The sequence below is a fragment of the Malus domestica genome, chromosome 09 (assembly GCF_042453785.1).
Source record: "Malus domestica chromosome 09, GDT2T_hap1".
Classification (NCBI taxonomy): Eukaryota; Viridiplantae; Streptophyta; class Magnoliopsida; order Rosales; family Rosaceae; genus Malus; species Malus domestica.
Genome location: NC_091669.1, coordinates 9,652,825 through 9,670,739, shown reverse-complemented (window position 1 = coordinate 9,670,739; position 17,915 = coordinate 9,652,825). Strand labels below are relative to the sequence as shown.

At 35.3% G+C, this 17,915-nt stretch overlaps 2 protein-coding genes across 9 annotated transcripts in view; both read left to right on the top strand.

Annotated features, from left to right (window-relative positions):
• Nucleotides 1-17,915, top strand: part of LOC103421728 (RNA polymerase II C-terminal domain phosphatase-like 4) — a 131,742-nt gene that overhangs the window by 5,024 nt on the left and 108,803 nt on the right. The window lies entirely within an intron of this gene.
• The window catches only part of LOC103443020 (F-box/kelch-repeat protein At3g06240-like), a 32,181-nt gene continuing 14,438 nt past the window's right edge, over nucleotides 173-17,915 (top strand). For 2 of the 7 annotated variants that reach the window (XM_070805044.1, XM_070805042.1), the window contains exons 1-2: nucleotides 181-417; nucleotides 1,394-1,682. The gene's annotated coding sequence lies outside the window, so the exon portion shown is untranslated. Of the gene's footprint in view, nucleotides 1,683-1,988; nucleotides 2,548-17,915 lie in introns of those variants that run through there. The other 5 variants (XM_070805036.1, XM_070805035.1, XR_011571163.1 and 2 more) reach the window with 4 other exon arrangements.

The following is a 17,915-nucleotide window of genomic DNA, read 5'->3' as shown; positions in this document are numbered from 1 at the left end:
GTGCTTTTAACCATTCGGAAACCACTTAAAGCAGAATATTATTGAGACGGACCAAAAAAGGAAAAACACCTTCCAAATGTTTTTAGTTCGTAAAAGCCCAAATGCTCGACCCAAAATGGGCCCAAACCCGTTTACACAAAACAGAAAGCGCGAGCCTCACGGCGGCAAACAGCAAAAGACCAGTGTTTGGAAACGAAGGGAAACCCTACAGAGTACAGAGCATTGTCAGTGTCAGTATGTGTTGACCGGCGTTGACTAAAACGCAGTGACTACAGTCGTCAGAGCCAACTGGAAAGGACGAAGGGAAGAAGCCGAGGAGTGCTCGGAAACGAAGGATTCCCAGTCGCTCGTGTCGCGGAGAGGATTTTGAGTGGGTCCTCCTGGTCTCGACGCTGTCGACGCTATCGGAAAATCAAGGTAACAGTTTCAGTGATCATCGTTCCAGTTTGTTTTGCTCAAGATTAAAGGAAAGTAGAGATGGAGGAAGAGGAGGAGGACAAGTTAATTATTCATAAATTAGTTAGTTAATGGCAAATTCCTGCAAATTGTCGGATGATATGGTGGCCCAAATCCTGTCAAGGTTGCCACCTAAATCCCCTGATGCGGTTCAAATGAGTCCTTGCGTGATCTGATTGATAGTCGCTTTGTGGCCAGCCACCTCTCGAATTCGAATAATTCGAGTTCCTCTTCCCGCATTGCCGTCAGGCATATTGTTGGTGGCGAGGAGGATGATAAGGAGGACGTTTTGGGTGTCATTTCTTTAGTGGTACAGTACACTTTCATATTGTTTCATTTATTTCATGATCACAACCCAAATTTAGAGCGAGCGAGCGTTTCTTGTTCATTCAGGGGAAGAGGTAGAGGAAGAGTTAGACCAATGGGCAGAGGAAATGGGAGAGTCGCAGGCAAAGGCGATGAAACTCGATTTGCATCCTCTGTTAACTTAAGGCTTAGTTTGATATTGTTGTTAGGGTTTAGGTGTGGGGAGGAAGAGGAAGAGGTAGTCAGGTCTGCTGCATTGCCATCGTCTTCTCAAACTGTGACAAGAGGAAGAGGTCAAGGCCGGGCCAGTGGCAATGGCAACTTCACAGGACTTGCCCTTCCGACTATCCACTTCGGTCATTGCCAATCGTCTTCTCAAAGTACAGTACACTTTCATATTGTTTCATTTATTTCATGATCACAACCCAAATTTAGAGCGAGCGAGCGTTTCTTGTTCATTCAGTGGGGAAGAGGTAGAGGAAGAGTTAGACCAATGGGCAGAGGAAATGGGAGGGTCGCAGGCAAAGGTGATGAAACTCAATTTGCATCCTCTTCTCGAGCAGTAACTGAGAAAATCGTACATGCATAATTTACTTTGTTAACTTAAGGCTTAGTTTGATATTGTTGTTAGGGTTGAGGTGTGGGGAGGAAGAGGAAGAGGTAGTCAGGCCATGCCATGATCAAGGCGAATGGAGTTCACTCAGCGATCTGCTGCATTGCCAACGTCTTCGCAAACTGTGACAAGAGGAAGAGGTCAAGGCAGGGCCAGTGGAGCAATGGCAACTTCACAAGACTTGCCCTTCCGACCATCCACTTCGGTCATTGCCAAGCCCGGGGGAAGATCCAAACACTAAGCCATGAAGTATATAATCTGCTGTCGGAGTTGTGCAACCGAAAGCAACCTGAAGAGAAAGTTCCTTGTAAGCACTAACCATATCCTTGTAGTGCATAGTTTGAATAGCTTTCTCCTCTTGTCTAGTTTAGACCCGTTCCTCTCGAGCTTACTTAATCAGCAATCCTCGAGAGTAAACTGAGCCGCCATTTAATAGGGCATCATTGTCTCATGAACTAACTTTTGAATTTTTCATTAGGCTAAATAGCAATATGATTTCTGACTAGGTGGGGCAAATTTGATAGGTGATCATTTGAATTTTTTATGTGGTCTCAAAATTAGGATGCCGATGAGTGGCTCAATGACACAAACTCTTGATCTCTTTCCATTACAGATTGCTGCTTCTGAATGAATAGAGAGCTGCACCAATTATAAAGTCAAGAGCCCCAACTCCAATCACTATCATGCTTTGCAAGGCCTTAACAACAACATTCAGCATGTAATTTTAATGAATTATGTTTTGAAACCTCACTCAGTGGGGTTTTGAATGGTAAGTTTATTGCTTAATTATTGGTAAGAAATAATTAAATGCATTAGACTAATTGTGTTTTGTCTTTTAAACATGTGGCACAAATCAATCTAGAGGGGCGTAAGCTATACAAGGGTTATGGGGTGAGTAAAAACTAACTCTTGACTGACTGGCTTAAATCCTGTAAACTAGTACATCTATGGTCCGTTTGGAAATGCTTCTCTAGAAAGCAATTTTACTGGAAGCTTTTTAAGTAGATCCACGTAGAACTGCAGAACACTAACCTTATAATTATGCTGAACACCGGGCAAGCCAAATTTAATTAGAGTGTTGCTTTATTATCTTCTCTCCGTTTCCTTTAGTTGGATGTAGTGCTTCAAAAATATATTTTCAAGAGATATTCTCTCATTGCAGATTTTGATCACCATGTTTTCTTCCATTTACTTTCCATTGTTTCAATTAATCACAATTGACACTAACCTAGAGCTTCACTTGAGTTCAGTTTCTCTATACATATAAGAAGAGTAATTCGCCGATTCCCCCCCTTAACCTGTACCCCATTGCCGATATTACCCATAAAGTTTTGGTTTGGCCAATTTTTTCCCTAAAATACTATGAATAGATAATTTCTCCCTAGCTTCAAATTTACCCAAATTCAATCCAAAAAGTCACATGTTGGTCGTTGAATCTCCTTTTGTGTTTGTTATATTTCCTTTCTTAATCTTATTATTGTCTTCTCTTTTTTTTAAAATTTTGAAATGTGACATTTTCAATAGAAAGTTAGATGATGAAGTACGGGGACACATGGCCGTATGCGGAAATTGGCCCTTTATGTTAATTTAGTGGGAAATCATCAAAACACTCTTGATTTAGGGAAATAATTGAAGTCATTGAACATAAATAAATTAGAAAGTAAAAATAATTCTATTCTGATATTTCCTAGTTTGAGCTTCGTGCTCTTGCAAACAATACAACGATTTGTATCCTAATTTTTACAACTGAGAGACTTTTTAAGACATAGCCAATTCCGGAAAGGAATATGGTGAAGATGGTTGTTTCCTTTTTAGATGGTGATGTGCATGAGCGTTTATGGGGGATCAAATGCAAGAGTCTATGTCACCCTCTGATCACGAGCTACGTCCAAGATCGACACGCGACGTCACCATGTACTTTATCATCGAACATCTATGTTAGACTGCCTATATACCTTACAACAGGATCAAACCATTCGTAATTCACCCTTCTTTTAAGCTCTAAAATTCTCAAGGCATTAACTGGCAAGAATATAGAGTTCCAAAATCACACAAGGGAACCAATAATTGAGTATGCCTTGCTAGATTTTCGTCTACATAATGAAATCATATGTGAACAAGATTGTCATTCACCTATATCACAATATTTTCCAACACAATCCACAATCACAACAATTAAGCGATCTAACAAATCAAAGATGCACAATATTAACATTTAACTACGTTAATCAATAAAAAAAATCACATATCATTTCACCAATTTAATAAAGGAACTCACCATAATTCCCTACCTGGATTCCAAGCAATAACATGATAACTCTAATTTACAAACATAATATCTGTGGAGTCAAAAATAATCATAAGGCGACATGTGGATTTTTGGGTGAAGATGACAAATTTACCCTCAGTGCATACCGGGTCTTCTACACGTGAGCAGTGGAGAATCATCCATCAACCAAATCAGGAGCACCCAAAATAGGTAACAAATTCAAATTTGTCTCATCCATCCTCATTCCATAACCTTCAAAATCTCCCAAAACATTTGTTTTATTATGATAGTTAGCCAATTAATATATTTATACCTAATTCATATATTAATTGCTAATTGAATCACCAAATAACACCCCAAAACACACTTAAAGGCCGGCCACACCCCATTCCCTATATATATGACCCTATTTCTTCTAAAAAGCTAAGTTTCATACTCTTGCAAAACTCCCAAAAACTCTCCAAATACTTTTCTCTCTAAATTCTAACTTTGGCATCGGAGGTTCTTCGGCCAAAGCCCTCGCCAATTCATCATGGGCGCGTGAGCCTCTTGGCCTTGACCTAAGGCATTAATTGTTTTGTAGGTGCAATTTTGTCCAAGAAGAAGAAGGCGGAAATTTGCATCCACAATATCCACTGTGAGCAATTCATGCACTCGAATATAGGTTTTCAGACTAACTTAATGGAAGCAAACAAGAACTGGGATTCCGGACCACTCAATGGAATCTAACTAAAATATGGTCGTCTATCGAAATTAAGCAAGTACAACTAATCCTCACAACCTTAGGTAGACAGTGATCACCCATCGAATTACACTAAGCATGATCACCCCCATCATATGTACGGTCCTCAATCGCGGATATAACAAGCAGAACCGAATTCTAACTCTAGGTAGTAATCACCCATCACGGATATACCAAGCATGGTCACTTCTAGAATGCGTATGGTCACCCATTGTGGATATACCAAGCAAAACCATAAGCATAGTCTAATAGTGCATGCAATGATCACCCATCGCAGATATACCAAGTATAATCACCCTTATTATATGTACGGTCCCCCATTGTGGATATACCTACCAGAACCGTATCCTAACTCTAGGTAGTGATCACCTATCGCGGATATACCAAGCATGATCACTCCTAGAATGTGTATGATCCTTTATTGCGGATACACCAAGCAGAACCATAGGCATTGTCTAATTGTGCAGGCAACGATCACCCATCACGGATATACCAAGCATGATCACTATCATATGTACAGGCCCCTTCACGAATATACCAAGCAGAATCATATCCTAACTTTAGGTAGTGATCACCCATCGCAGATATACCAACACATGATCACTCCTGGAATGCGTATGTGGTCCCCCATTGCAGATATACCAAGCAAAACCATATGTGTAGTCTAATCGTGCATCAGTGATCACCCATCTCGGATGTACCAATCATGATCACCCTTGAAGACGCATGATTCCCTATTGCATATATACCAACCAGGATCATCTTTGCACCACTGAGTGCAACTGATCACCACACATCTTATTGTCTACATCAGCACATATGATTTACAATGTGAGCGCACACATTATCAATTTCACATGATAACTAAATATATTAACATACAAACATACAATTTCTATAGAATACTTCTAATAAGGTTCGAGGCTCATATTTTGCATACTAGTAATCATATATATCATTCGTATCAACTAGAGGCTCAATAAACATGTATATCATAGTAAGGTGCCATTGTGATTCCAACTAAATACCAAGAATAATGGGTTCCTCTAATTGAAGAAATTATTGACTCATCAAGATTCATATCAACCCTAGTTGTTTTCAAGATGAAGGGTGAGATTTTTCTAGTGGAGGAGACTGATATAGGACCAAATATGTGTCAATTTCAACTATAAAAAATAAAGAAAATAAAATGTTTCAAATCTTGAAAAAAAGAAAAATTGAAGTTTCACATTGGTAAGAAAAAAAGTTGTCACTTTTCATCACACTAGCAATTTTTTATTTTATTTCTGTAGGTGGAGTCGTGTTTCACTTGCCGTGGTGGTGAATGAAACGCCAAAGATCCCCTTCTATTTATTATATAACTGAGGGGGTGGGTTGAGATGGTTATTTCCTTCCCTTTATTCTCAGTGAATTTTAATGAATCATGCATTGTATTAGAAGAAAAATGTTTATCTATATTGATACTATAAAAATTCTTTTTTGTCAACTAAAGAGTGAAAAACAAATACTAAAGAGGGTATTATTACCACTATAACTGGTTTGGTATTGCTGTGCTTTGAAAAAAAGCTGCTGTGAGAATAAGCGGCTGTGCTGTGAGAATAAACGGCTGTGAAATAAAGCCAGTAGAGTGTTTGGTAAACTTTTTTGTGAAAGTGCTTTTGGAAAAAAAAGCAGGATGATAGTGTGTCTTTTCATTAAAGGAGCACTGTAGCTCCGTGTGCTTTGAAAAAACTGGATTTTTTTCAAAGCAGCAAATAGCAGCTTAAGCTTTTCCTTTGATTTTCAGCTTATTCTCACAGCAGCTTCCAAAATAAGCCTTTTTTTTCAGTTTACCAAACACAAAAATGACCCTCAGCTTTTTTTCACAGTGGCTTTTTTTAAAATCACCTCAATCCCAAACGGGGCCTAAGACTTGGGATTTACTATCTGCACTTGCATGTGCTCAAATATCCTATTGGATATGTTATTTGATCTCTACCCATGCATTCTGAGTTTAAAACTCTCAATTTCCAAATTATTGAAATAGTTCCAAACCCTCCTCTTCTTAATATTAATTTTTTTTACTATTTGCACTTAATTAATTATCTGTTATTACTTAGCAAAATTCAAAGTTTTCATTTTACCCTTTTAAAGAATAAAGTTGTAAAAAAATTAAAAAAAAATTAAAAAAAAATTAAAACAGTAGTCTGAGGACTAAACGGAGTCGACGGCTCCCAATTACCTCTTTTCCCTGCCTCTTCCATTTCCTTTCTAGTCGTATGCATGGATCCACTTTTAAGGCTTGAAGTCTTGAACCAAATAACACGCCTTTCACTATCACCGCAAATATTCTCGTCATGGGATTAGTGTGAAACCATATTTTTGCTACTAATTGATTAAGGCTTATAGTCTTGAACCAAATTATACGCCTTTGACTATTACCACAAAGTGTTGGCGGTGTTTGTTATAGTTTCATTCCTGAACAATTGAGACGCAAGTTGGAGGAAGCTTCAACCAAAGGTATTTTTGTTGTATCTGTTACAACCAATGCTTACAATATCAGTAACCGTGAAAATATCAATAAGCAAATTTGTGGAAATATCGGCGAACATATTGAATATCGGTTGCTTTCTATGGAAATAATGAAAATTTAAAATGAAACATTGGGAATTCTTAAACATTGATTTGGACAAAATATGAGATTTTTTTTTCGATATTTAACAGGTGTATACAAAATATTGATGATATATGTTGATTTTATCCTAAACTTAAGAGTTTCTCTGATATAAAGTGAAGTTTAGACTTCACCCCCATCTCCATAACTTTATATGATTTTTTGGATATTTTCATGAAAATATCGAATGTATCAAAGAAAACAAATTAAACCACGATGATCCAATGACCTTAATAAAAATATTAAACCCTAGCCTATAAAATCATGTACTTTTCCATCTCTATCTCTCATATCATGATCAAATCCTTCCCTTTTGGAGACAACTTTGCTAGGGGATGGCTAATAATGGTGGAAAGAAAATGAACAGATTGGTGAGAACAAAAAGTCACTTTGCATGATGGGCAACTATCTCCTGCGGTTCGGAGAGGACTCAGCTTGACATAATACATTTTCGTAATGAAAATTGAGTGGAAACATGAAAGAGCCTATTGGAGAACAGTAACAAGAGTAATTAATGACGGATTCACTCTCCAATTGTGCTTCTGACAATGATATATAGAATGTTTCACCCATCACGGATATACCAAGCATGATCACTATCATATGTACGGGCCCCTTCACGATATATACCAAGCAGAATCGTATCCTAACTTTAGGTAGTGATCACCCATCGCAGATATACCAACACATGATCACTCCTGGAATGCGTATGTGGTCCCCCATTGCAGATATACCAAGCAAAACCATATGTGTAGTCTAATCGTGCAGCAGTGATCACCCATCTCAGATGTACCAATCATGATCACCCTTGAAAACGTATAATCCCCTATCGCATATATACCAACCAGGATCATCTTTGTACCACTGAGTGCAACCGATCACCACGCATCTTATTGTCTACATCAGCACATATGATTTACAATGTGAGCGCACACACTATCAATTTCACATGACAACTAAATATATTGACATACAAACATACAAGTTCTATAGAATACTTCTAATAAGGTTCGAGGCTCATATTTTTCATACTAGTAATCATATATATCATTCGTATCAACTAGAAGCTCAATAATCATGTCTATCATAGTAAGGTGCCATTGTGATTCCAACTAAATACCAAGAATAATGGGTTCCTCTAATTGAAGAAATTATTGACTCATCAAGATTCATATCAACCCTAGTTGTTTTCAAGATGAAGGGTGGGATTTTTCTAGTGGAGGAGACTGATGTAGGACCAAATATGGGTCAATTTCAACTATAAAAAATAAAGAAAATAAAATGTTTCAAATCTTGAAAAAAAAGAAAAATTGAAGTTTCACTTTGGTAAGAAAAAAAATTGTCACTTTTCATCACACTAGCAATTTTTTATTTTATTTCGGTAGGTGGAGTCGTGTTTCACTTGCCGTGGTGGTGAATGAAACGCCAAAGATCCCCTTCTATTTAGTATATAACTGAGGGGGTGGGTTGAGATGGTTATTTCCTTTCCTTTATTCTCAGTGAATTTTAATGAATCATGCATTGTATTAGAAGAAAAATGTTTATCTATATTGATACTATAAAAATTCTTTTTTGTCAACTAAAGAGTGAAAAACAAATACTAAAGAGGGTATTATTACCACTATAAGACTTGGGATTTACTATCTGCACTTGCGTGTGCTCAAATATCCTATTGGATATGGTATTTGATCTCTACCCATGCATTCTGAGTTTAAAACTCTCAATTTCTAAATTATTGAAATAGTTTCAAACCCTCATCGTCTTAATATTAATTTTTTTTTTACTATTTGCACTTAATTAATTATCTGTTATTACTTAGCAAAATTCAAAGTTTTCATTTTACCCTTTTAAAGAATAAAGTTGTAAAAAAATAAAAATAAAACAGTAGTCTGAGGTCTAACCGAAGTCGGCTGCTCCCAATTACCTCTTTTCCCTGCCTCTTCCATCTCTCTTCTAGTCGTATGCATGGATCCACTTTTAAGGCTTGAAGTCTTGAACCAAATTACACGCCTTTCACTATCACCGCAAATATTCTCGTCATGGGATTAGTGTGAAACCATATTTTTGCTACTCATTGATTAAGGCTTATAGTCTTGAACCAAATTATACGCCTTTGACTATTACCACAAAGTGTTGGAGGTGTTTGTTATAGTTTCATTCCTGAACAATTGAGACGCAAGTTGGAGGAAGCTTCAACCAAAGGTATTTTTGTTGTATCTGTTAAAACCAATGCTTGCAATATTAGTACTCGTGGAAATATCAATAAGCAAATTTGTGGAAATATCGACGGACATATTGAATATCGGTTGCTTTCTATGGAAGTAATGAAAATTTAAAATGAAACATTGGGAATTCTTAAACATTGATTTGGACAAAATATGAGATTTTTTTTCGATATTTAACAGGTGTATACAAAATATTGACGATATATGTCGATTTTATCCTAAACTTAAGAGTTTCTTTGATATAAAGTGAAGTTTAGACTTCACCCCCCATCTCCATAACTTTATATGATTTTTTGGATATTTTCATGAAAATATGGAATGTATCAAAGAAAACAAGTTAAACCACGATGATCCAATGACCTTTTTTTTCTTGATGATTATAGAAAAATAAAAATATTAAACCCTAGCCTATAAAATCATGTACTTTTCCATCTCTATCTCTCATATCATGATCAAATCCTTCCATTTTGGAGACAACTTTGCTAGGGGATGACTAGTAATGGTGGAAAGAAAATGAACAGATTGGTGAGAACACAAAGTCACTTTGCATGATAGGCAACTATCTCCTGCGGTTCGGAGAGGACTCAGCTTAACATAATACATCTTCGTAATGAAAATTGAGTGGCAACATGAAAGAGCCTATTGGAGAACAATAACAAGAGTAATTAATGACTGATTCACTCTCAAATCGTGCTTCTGATAATGATATATAGAATGTTTCACTTGCCGTAAATACTATCTCCACAGCCGCCTTCTTTTGCTTCTTCCTTTATTTCTTTCTGCTGAAAAGTAGCTCTCCTCATCATATTTGCATTTCCTTTTATTTCTGTAGGTTACGTGCCTTGGTGATCGAAACACCCATAAGCCCCTTCTGATTAGTATATAATTAAGGGGGTCGGATGAATAATGGTATGGTATTTGTAACTAGCTTAGAACACCGGTGAAATTTTTACTTGTATATGTTAAGATTTTGACTTTAGATATGAGTACAGAAATTTTCAATCTTACAGTGAGATGGGTTTTTTTCCTTTTGTTCAAGGGTGAACATAATAATTATTACATGCAAACGATGAATTGACTCCAAGTCTTCAAGAATTCTTTTTTTCTTTTTTTGTCGAACGAGTCTTCATGTCTTCAAGTGATGGCGATGGGCTGATCTTATCAAACGATGACTTTACTTAAAGTCTTCAAGTGACGGTCTGAGCAAATTATTATGTTCCCCTTATCAGCGCCCATTTCTCCACCTTCTTGACTTCTTGTATGTTTAGAATTATGATCACTATTTTTTGTAGTCCATAGCTCCCCAAGCTCATTGAAAGAAACAACTTTGTATATACCGTCTGCAAAAAAGGGACGTCAATTTCTCCCACCTTTAATTATGTGAGATCCTAAGCATATTTAATTCGGAAATTAAAAAAAAAGTTAGATGAAGTACGGGGAAACATGGCCGTATGCGGAAATTGGCCCTTTATGTTAATTTAGTGGGAACTCATCAAAACACTCTTGATTTGGGGAAATAATTGAAGTCATTGAACATAAATAAATTAGAAAGTAAAAATAATTCTATTCTGATATTTCCTAGTTTGAGCTTCGTGCTCTTGCAAACAATACAACGATTCGTATCCTAATTTTTACAACTGAGAGAAACTTTTTAAGACAGCCAATTCCGGAAAGGAATATGGTGAAGATGGTTGTTTCCTTTTTAGATGGTGATGTGCATGAGCGTTTATGGGGGATCAAATGCAAGAGTCTATATGTCACTCTCTGATCCCGAGCTACGTCCAGGATCGACACGTGACGTCACCGCGTACTTTATCATCGAACATCTATGTTAGACTGTCTATATACCTTAAAACGGGATCAAACCATTCGCAATTCACCCTCTTTTGAGCTCTAAAATTCTCAAGGCATTAACTGGCAAGAACGTAGAGTTCCAAAATCACACTAGGGAACCAATAATTGAGTATGCCTTGCTAGATTTTCGTCTACATAATGAAATCATATGTGAACAAGATTGTCATTCACCAATATCACAATATTTTCCAACACAATCCACAATCACAACAATTAAGCGATCTAACAAATCAAAGATGCACAATATTAACATTTAACTACGTTAATCAATAAAAAAAATCACATATCATTTCACCAATTTAATAAAGGAACTCACCATAATTCCCTACATGGATTCCAAGCAATAACATGATAACTCTAATTTACAAACATAATATCTGTGGAGCCAAAAATAATCATAAGGCGACACGTGGATTTTTGGGTGAAGATGACAAATTTACCCTCGGTGCATACCGGGTCTCCTACACGTGAGCAATGGAGAATCATCCATCAACTAAATCAGGAGTATCCAAAATAGGTAACAAGTTCAAATTTGTCTCATCCATCCTCATTCCATAACCTTCAAAACCTCCCAAAACATTTGTTTTATTATGATAATTAGCCAATTATGATCACCGATCTCGGATGTACCAATCATGATCACCCTTACATATGATCACCACACATCTTATTGTCTACATCAGCACATATGATTTACAATGTGAGCGCACACACTATCAATTTCACATGGCAACTAAATATATTGACATACAAACATACAAGTTCTATAGAATACTTCTAACTGAGGGGGTGGGTTGAGATGGTTATTTCCTTTCCTTTATTCTCAGTGAATTTTAATGAATCATGCATTGTATTAGAAGAAAAATGTTTATCTATATTGATACTATAAAAATTCTTTTTTGTCAACTAAAGAGTGAAAAACAAATACTAAAGAGGGTATTATTACCACTATAACTGGTTTGGTATTGCTGTGCTTTGAAAAAAAGCTGCTGTGAGAATAAGCGGCTGTGCTGTGAGAATAAGCGGCTGTGAAATAAAGCCAGTAGAGTGTTTGGTAAACTTTTTTGTGAAAGTGCTTTTGGAAAAAAAAACAGGATGATAGTGTGTCTTTTCATTAAAGGAGCACTGTAGCTCCGTGTGCTTTGAAAAAACTGGATTTTTTTCAAAGCAGCAAATAGCAGCTTAAGCTTTTCTTTTGATTTTCAGCTTATTCTCACAGCAGCTTCCAAAATAAGCCTTTTTTTTTCAGTTTACCAAACACAAAAATGACCCTCAGCTTTTTTTCACAGTGGCTTTTTTTAAAATCACCTCAATCCCAAACGGGGCCTAAGACTTGGGATTTACTATCTGCACTTGCATGTGCTCAAATATCCTATTGGATATGTTATTTGATCTCTACCCATGCATTCTGAGTTTAAAACTCTCAATTTCCAAATTATTGAAATAGTTCCAAACCCTCCTCTTCTTAATATTAATTTTTTTTACTATTTGCACTTAATTAATTATCTGTTATTACTTAGCAAAATTCAAAGTTTTCATTTTACCCTTTTAAAGAATAAAGTTGTAAAAAAATATAAAAAAAATTAAAACAGTAGTCTGAGGACTAAACGGAGTCGACGGCTCCCAATTACCTCTTTTCCCTGCCTCTTCCATTTCCTTTCTAGTCGTATGCATGGATCCACTTTTAAGGCTTGAAGTCTTGAACCAAATTACACGCCTTTCACTATCACCGCAAATATTCTCGTCATGGGATTAGTGTGAAACCATATTTTTGCTACTAATTGATTAAGGCTTATAGTCTTGAACCAAATTATACGCCTTTGACTATTACCACAAAGTGTTGGAGGTGTTTATTATAGTTTCATTCCTAAACAATTGAGACGCAAGTTGGAGGAAGCTTCAACCAAAGGTATTTTTGTTGTATCTGTTACAACCAATGCTTACAATATCAGTAACCGTGAAAATATCAATAAGCAAATTTGTGGAAATATCGACGAACATATTGAATATCGGTTGCTTTCTATGGAAATAATGAAAATTTAAAATGAAACATTGGGAATTCTTAAACATTGATTTGGACAAAATATGAGATTTTTTTTCGATATGTAACAGGTGTATACAAAATATCGACGATATATGTCGATTTTATCCTAAACTTAGTTTCTCTGATATAAAGTAAAGTTTAGACTTCACCCCCCATCTCCGTAACTTTATATGATTTTTTGGATAATTTCATGAAAATATCGAATGTATCAAAGAAAACAAGTTAAACCACGATGATCCAATGACCTTTTTTTTCTTGATGATTAAAGAAAAATAAAAATATTAAACCCTAGCCTATAAAATCATGTACTTTTCCATCTCTATCTCTCGTATCATGATCAAATCCTTCCCCTTAGGAGACAACTTTGCTAGGGGATGACTAGTAATGGTGGAAAGAAAATGAACAGATTGGTGAGAACCAAAAGTCACTTTGCATGATGGGCAACTATCTCCTGCGGTTCGGAGAGGACTCAGCTTGACATAATACATCTGCGTAATGAAAATTGAGTGGAAACATGAAAAAGCCTATTGGAGAATAGTAACAAGAGTAATTAATGACGGATTCACTCTCAAATCGTGCTTCTGACAATGATATATAGAATGTTTCACTTGCCGTAAAGACTATCTCCACAGACGCCTTCTTTTGCTTCTTCCTTTACTTCTTTCTGCTGAAAAGTAGCTCTCCTTTTCATATTTGCATTTCTTTTTATTTCTGTAGGTTACGTGCCTTGGTGATCGAAACACCCATAAGCCCCTTCTGATTAGTATATAATTAAGGGGGTCGGATGAATAATGGTATGGTATTTGTAACTAGCTTAGAACACCGGTGAAATTTTTACTTGTATATGTTAAGATTTTGACTTTAGATATGAGTACAGAAATTTTCAATCTTACAGTGAGATGGGTTTTTTTTCTTTTGTTCAAAGGTGAACATAATAATTATTACATGCAAACGATGAATTGACTCCAAGTCTTCAAGTTTTCTTTTTTTCTTTTTTTGTCGAACAAAGTCTTCATGTCTTCAAGTGATGGCGATGGGCTGATCTTATCAAACGATGACTTGACTTCAAGTCTTCAAGTGACGGTCTGAGCAAATTATTATGTTCCCCTTACCAGCGCCCATTTCTCCACCTTCTTGACTTCTTGTATGTTTAGAATGGACTTGGATTGTCTGCCCTCCCATTTCGATGCTCTTCCCGAGCCCTCCTGTTTTGTGTGGTCACGGTTAAGCCACGTTAATATTTTATATTATTTTTTTATAAAAATAATAAAACAAAAAGAAATAGTAATATAAAATGTTGACGTGGTTTAACCGTGACCACAAAAACAAGAGGGCACGGGGAGGGCACCACAATTAGAGGGTAGGCAATCCAAGTCCGTTTAGAATTATGATCACTATTTTTTGTAGTCCATAGCTCCCCAAGCTCATTGAAAGAAACAACTTTGTATATACTGTCTACAAAAAAGGGACGTCGATTTCTCCACCCTTAATTATGTGAGATCCTAAGCATATTTAATTAGGACATTAAAAAAAAATAAAAACGAAAACATACATCATAATTTGAAAAAAATAAGAGTTCGTTTGATAACCTAAATTTTTAGTTTTTAATTTTGAGAAATAAAGTTATTTAGTATTTCGGTTTAGTGATATTACTTTTTAATTGTAAATAAGAGATTTTAGGCTCAAATTTCGTGAATAATGAATTCATACCAATTTATTCCCCAATCCTTTTGGGAAATAATAACCACACAGTTATCTCTCCTACTACACACACGTCATTATATCTAATCAATTAGTTTTATCATAAAGAAAACTAATGAAAAGAGCTTAAAAACTTTGAATTTTAACGATAAGGACAAAATAAAAGGTAAAGTGAATAGTATCAGGATTGACTTTTTAATGTAAAAATGTGGTTTTTCGTTAAAGTGAATAGTATCGGGAGCTTTTCGTTAAAGTTCCCCTTATCATATGGTGGAACATTAACCTTCTTCAATCCAAAAGTTACATCTTGGACGCAAGAAGAAGATGGGATGAGTAGTTGTTGTTCATCAAAGAAGTACGTAATTTCGGGTTTCGATGCTATTGATGCAACCCTTGGACAAGGATTGTCTTCCCTCCTTGTTCCCGTGCTCTCCCGTGCCCTCCTGTTTTGTGTGGTCACGGTTAAATCGCGTCAACATTTTATATTGTTTTTTTTTTATATAGATAATAAGACAAAAATGAATAGTAATATAAAATGTTGACGTAGCTTAACCGTGACCACACAAACAGAAAGACATGGAAGGGCACGGGAATAAGGAGGGCAAACAATCCTTGTCCGCAATGCTTTTGCTACTGTGGCCGAAGGAACTCTAGATGTTTAAGATGCTATTGATGTAACCCTTGTGTTGGTCTTTTGTATTACTGAATTATAAATGCAATTTCTATTTTTTTCTTAATATCACTTTTAGTATTTATTATGACAAGAATATGAGTGGTAATTACTAATTAGCATGCCTTATCATGTGGGACAAGGCAAATTTGGCCTTAATAGTTTGACTTCAACTGAGACAATTGCCTGATACCCAATGCCAATAAGTAGCAACAACATTAATGGTAGACTTGTAGGTTAGCTAGAGATGTTTACCTGCAAACGACTCATATGACTTCCAAGTCTTCGAGTGATCGAGATCGGCATTTTATTGACTTCATCGTCTCCTTGTTCGGTTTTCTTTTTCATTTCTTTTTTGTCACCACTCAATTACTCATCACTCATTCCCATATTTTTTTTTGCGTATGTTTTGTGAAGAATAATACTTGTGTTCGCTTTTTGGAGTCAGCTTATTTCTCCGCTTACAAATAGTGAATCTTTACAATATAAATTTTATAAATGGAACATTTCAAGTTTTTAATCTTTATCTTAAAATCATCTCCACAAGACAATCATTTGAATCAGAGGTCGTTTAGATCCAAATGTATCAAACAAATTAACAGTGTAAGTACCACCTAAAATATTTATGATAAATTGTTGATTTATTTGTTACATTTAAATGATTAAACAATATAAACTGTTGATTTATTTGTTACATTTAGATGATTAAACAATATCTAATTCGACTGATATTTACAGAGATGATTTTCAAATGAAGATTAAGAAATTGAACGGTTTTGATTATGAAATTTCTACTGTCAAGATACTTTATTTGTAAGTGGAAGAATGAGCCCATCTCCCAAGGAGTACAAGTATAATCACACACTTTTTTGGACAATGCTTGTCCCCTCACTTACGATTAATGTATCTTCACTGTACGAATATCATATCGAAACTGTTTATTCTCATTATCATAATCGTATATGCAAAAATCCTTCAATTCAGAGACCTTTTAGTCATTCATTCATTCATGTCAAGCCAATCAACATTTTTAGTAACAAGTAGTATATTCATAATGAACTGTTTATTTGTTTTATGTATATGAATGATTAAAAGATCTCCAAATTTAATAACTTTTAACCTTTAGGTTTGCGAACGTCTTCCATTGTTCTCTTTGATCCCAAAACCCTAATTAGGATTTAGTTATGCAAGTTATTTTTTGGAGTGCATGATTTATTTATTAGTTCATGTTGTGAGAACTTGTTACTCAAGTGATCAACACCATGTTTATCTATGTATTAATGACAAGAGTCTTGATAGTCTCACATTAACTACATGAGTTATATATTATGTAGTTGTACTTATTTTTATTTTAGTAGACGGATAAATGGTATTGATTTTGTCATTTATTTTTTCAATGTTATTTTGGTCTTTCTTTTTTGGAGCTTTAAAATTGGGACCACCTGACACTAAAATCATGGATCCACCACTGATAGAGGTTATACCCTTCTATAAATGATGTGTCATTCCATGAATGAATATGATCATTCGGAGAAGTCTCACAACTCTCGCGAAAAGGTAGATGAAGTCTATAAAAGGATGATTCATTACTTCAGACAAAATTGGTACTACCGCATAGTAATCAATAATCTTACGACATTAACATTAAGGGGTTTTTGAACTTTAATCCTTGAAGAAGATTAAAATTCAATAAAAACCTGGTGTTAGATTGGATATTGATTTTAGTCCTCTAATGTGTACTTAATTCAAATTCACATTACATTTTTTTAATATTTAATAGATATCTTATTTAATGTCATTACATTACATTAAAAGTGAAATTTATTATGATACATATTTTAATTCATTAATTTTATTTTACTTCATCTAATTAGTGTACCTAAACGTTTGTATCATAATATATTTTACAAAATTAGTGTACCGAAATGTCTGTACATAAATGTATTGTAGTGAATTAGTGGCACATAAGAAAATATGCAAAAACATAAGTGTACCAAAAAAATTTCATACCTAAATATATGATGCTAAACTAGTGTACCGAAATGTTAGTACCTAAATATATTATACTAAACTAGTGTACCGAAATGTCCGTACCTAAATATATTATACTAACGTAGTGTACCGAAATGTTCATACCTAAATATATTGTAATGAATTAGTTGACACACCCCGATCCTAGAATCAAGGCGTGCTGGCCGTCACGTGAGCGTGACGTAACCATAATTGCGGTGCGGAAGCAGAAGCTAAAAGAATTACGAAGGAATTAAAACCAAATACTAGTAAATATAACCTACTAACATGCTAGGGTGAATTAAAGTGTGAACACACACATAAACAGAGCATAAACACTAGTTGCAGTCAAGTAGGACCATAACTAAAATA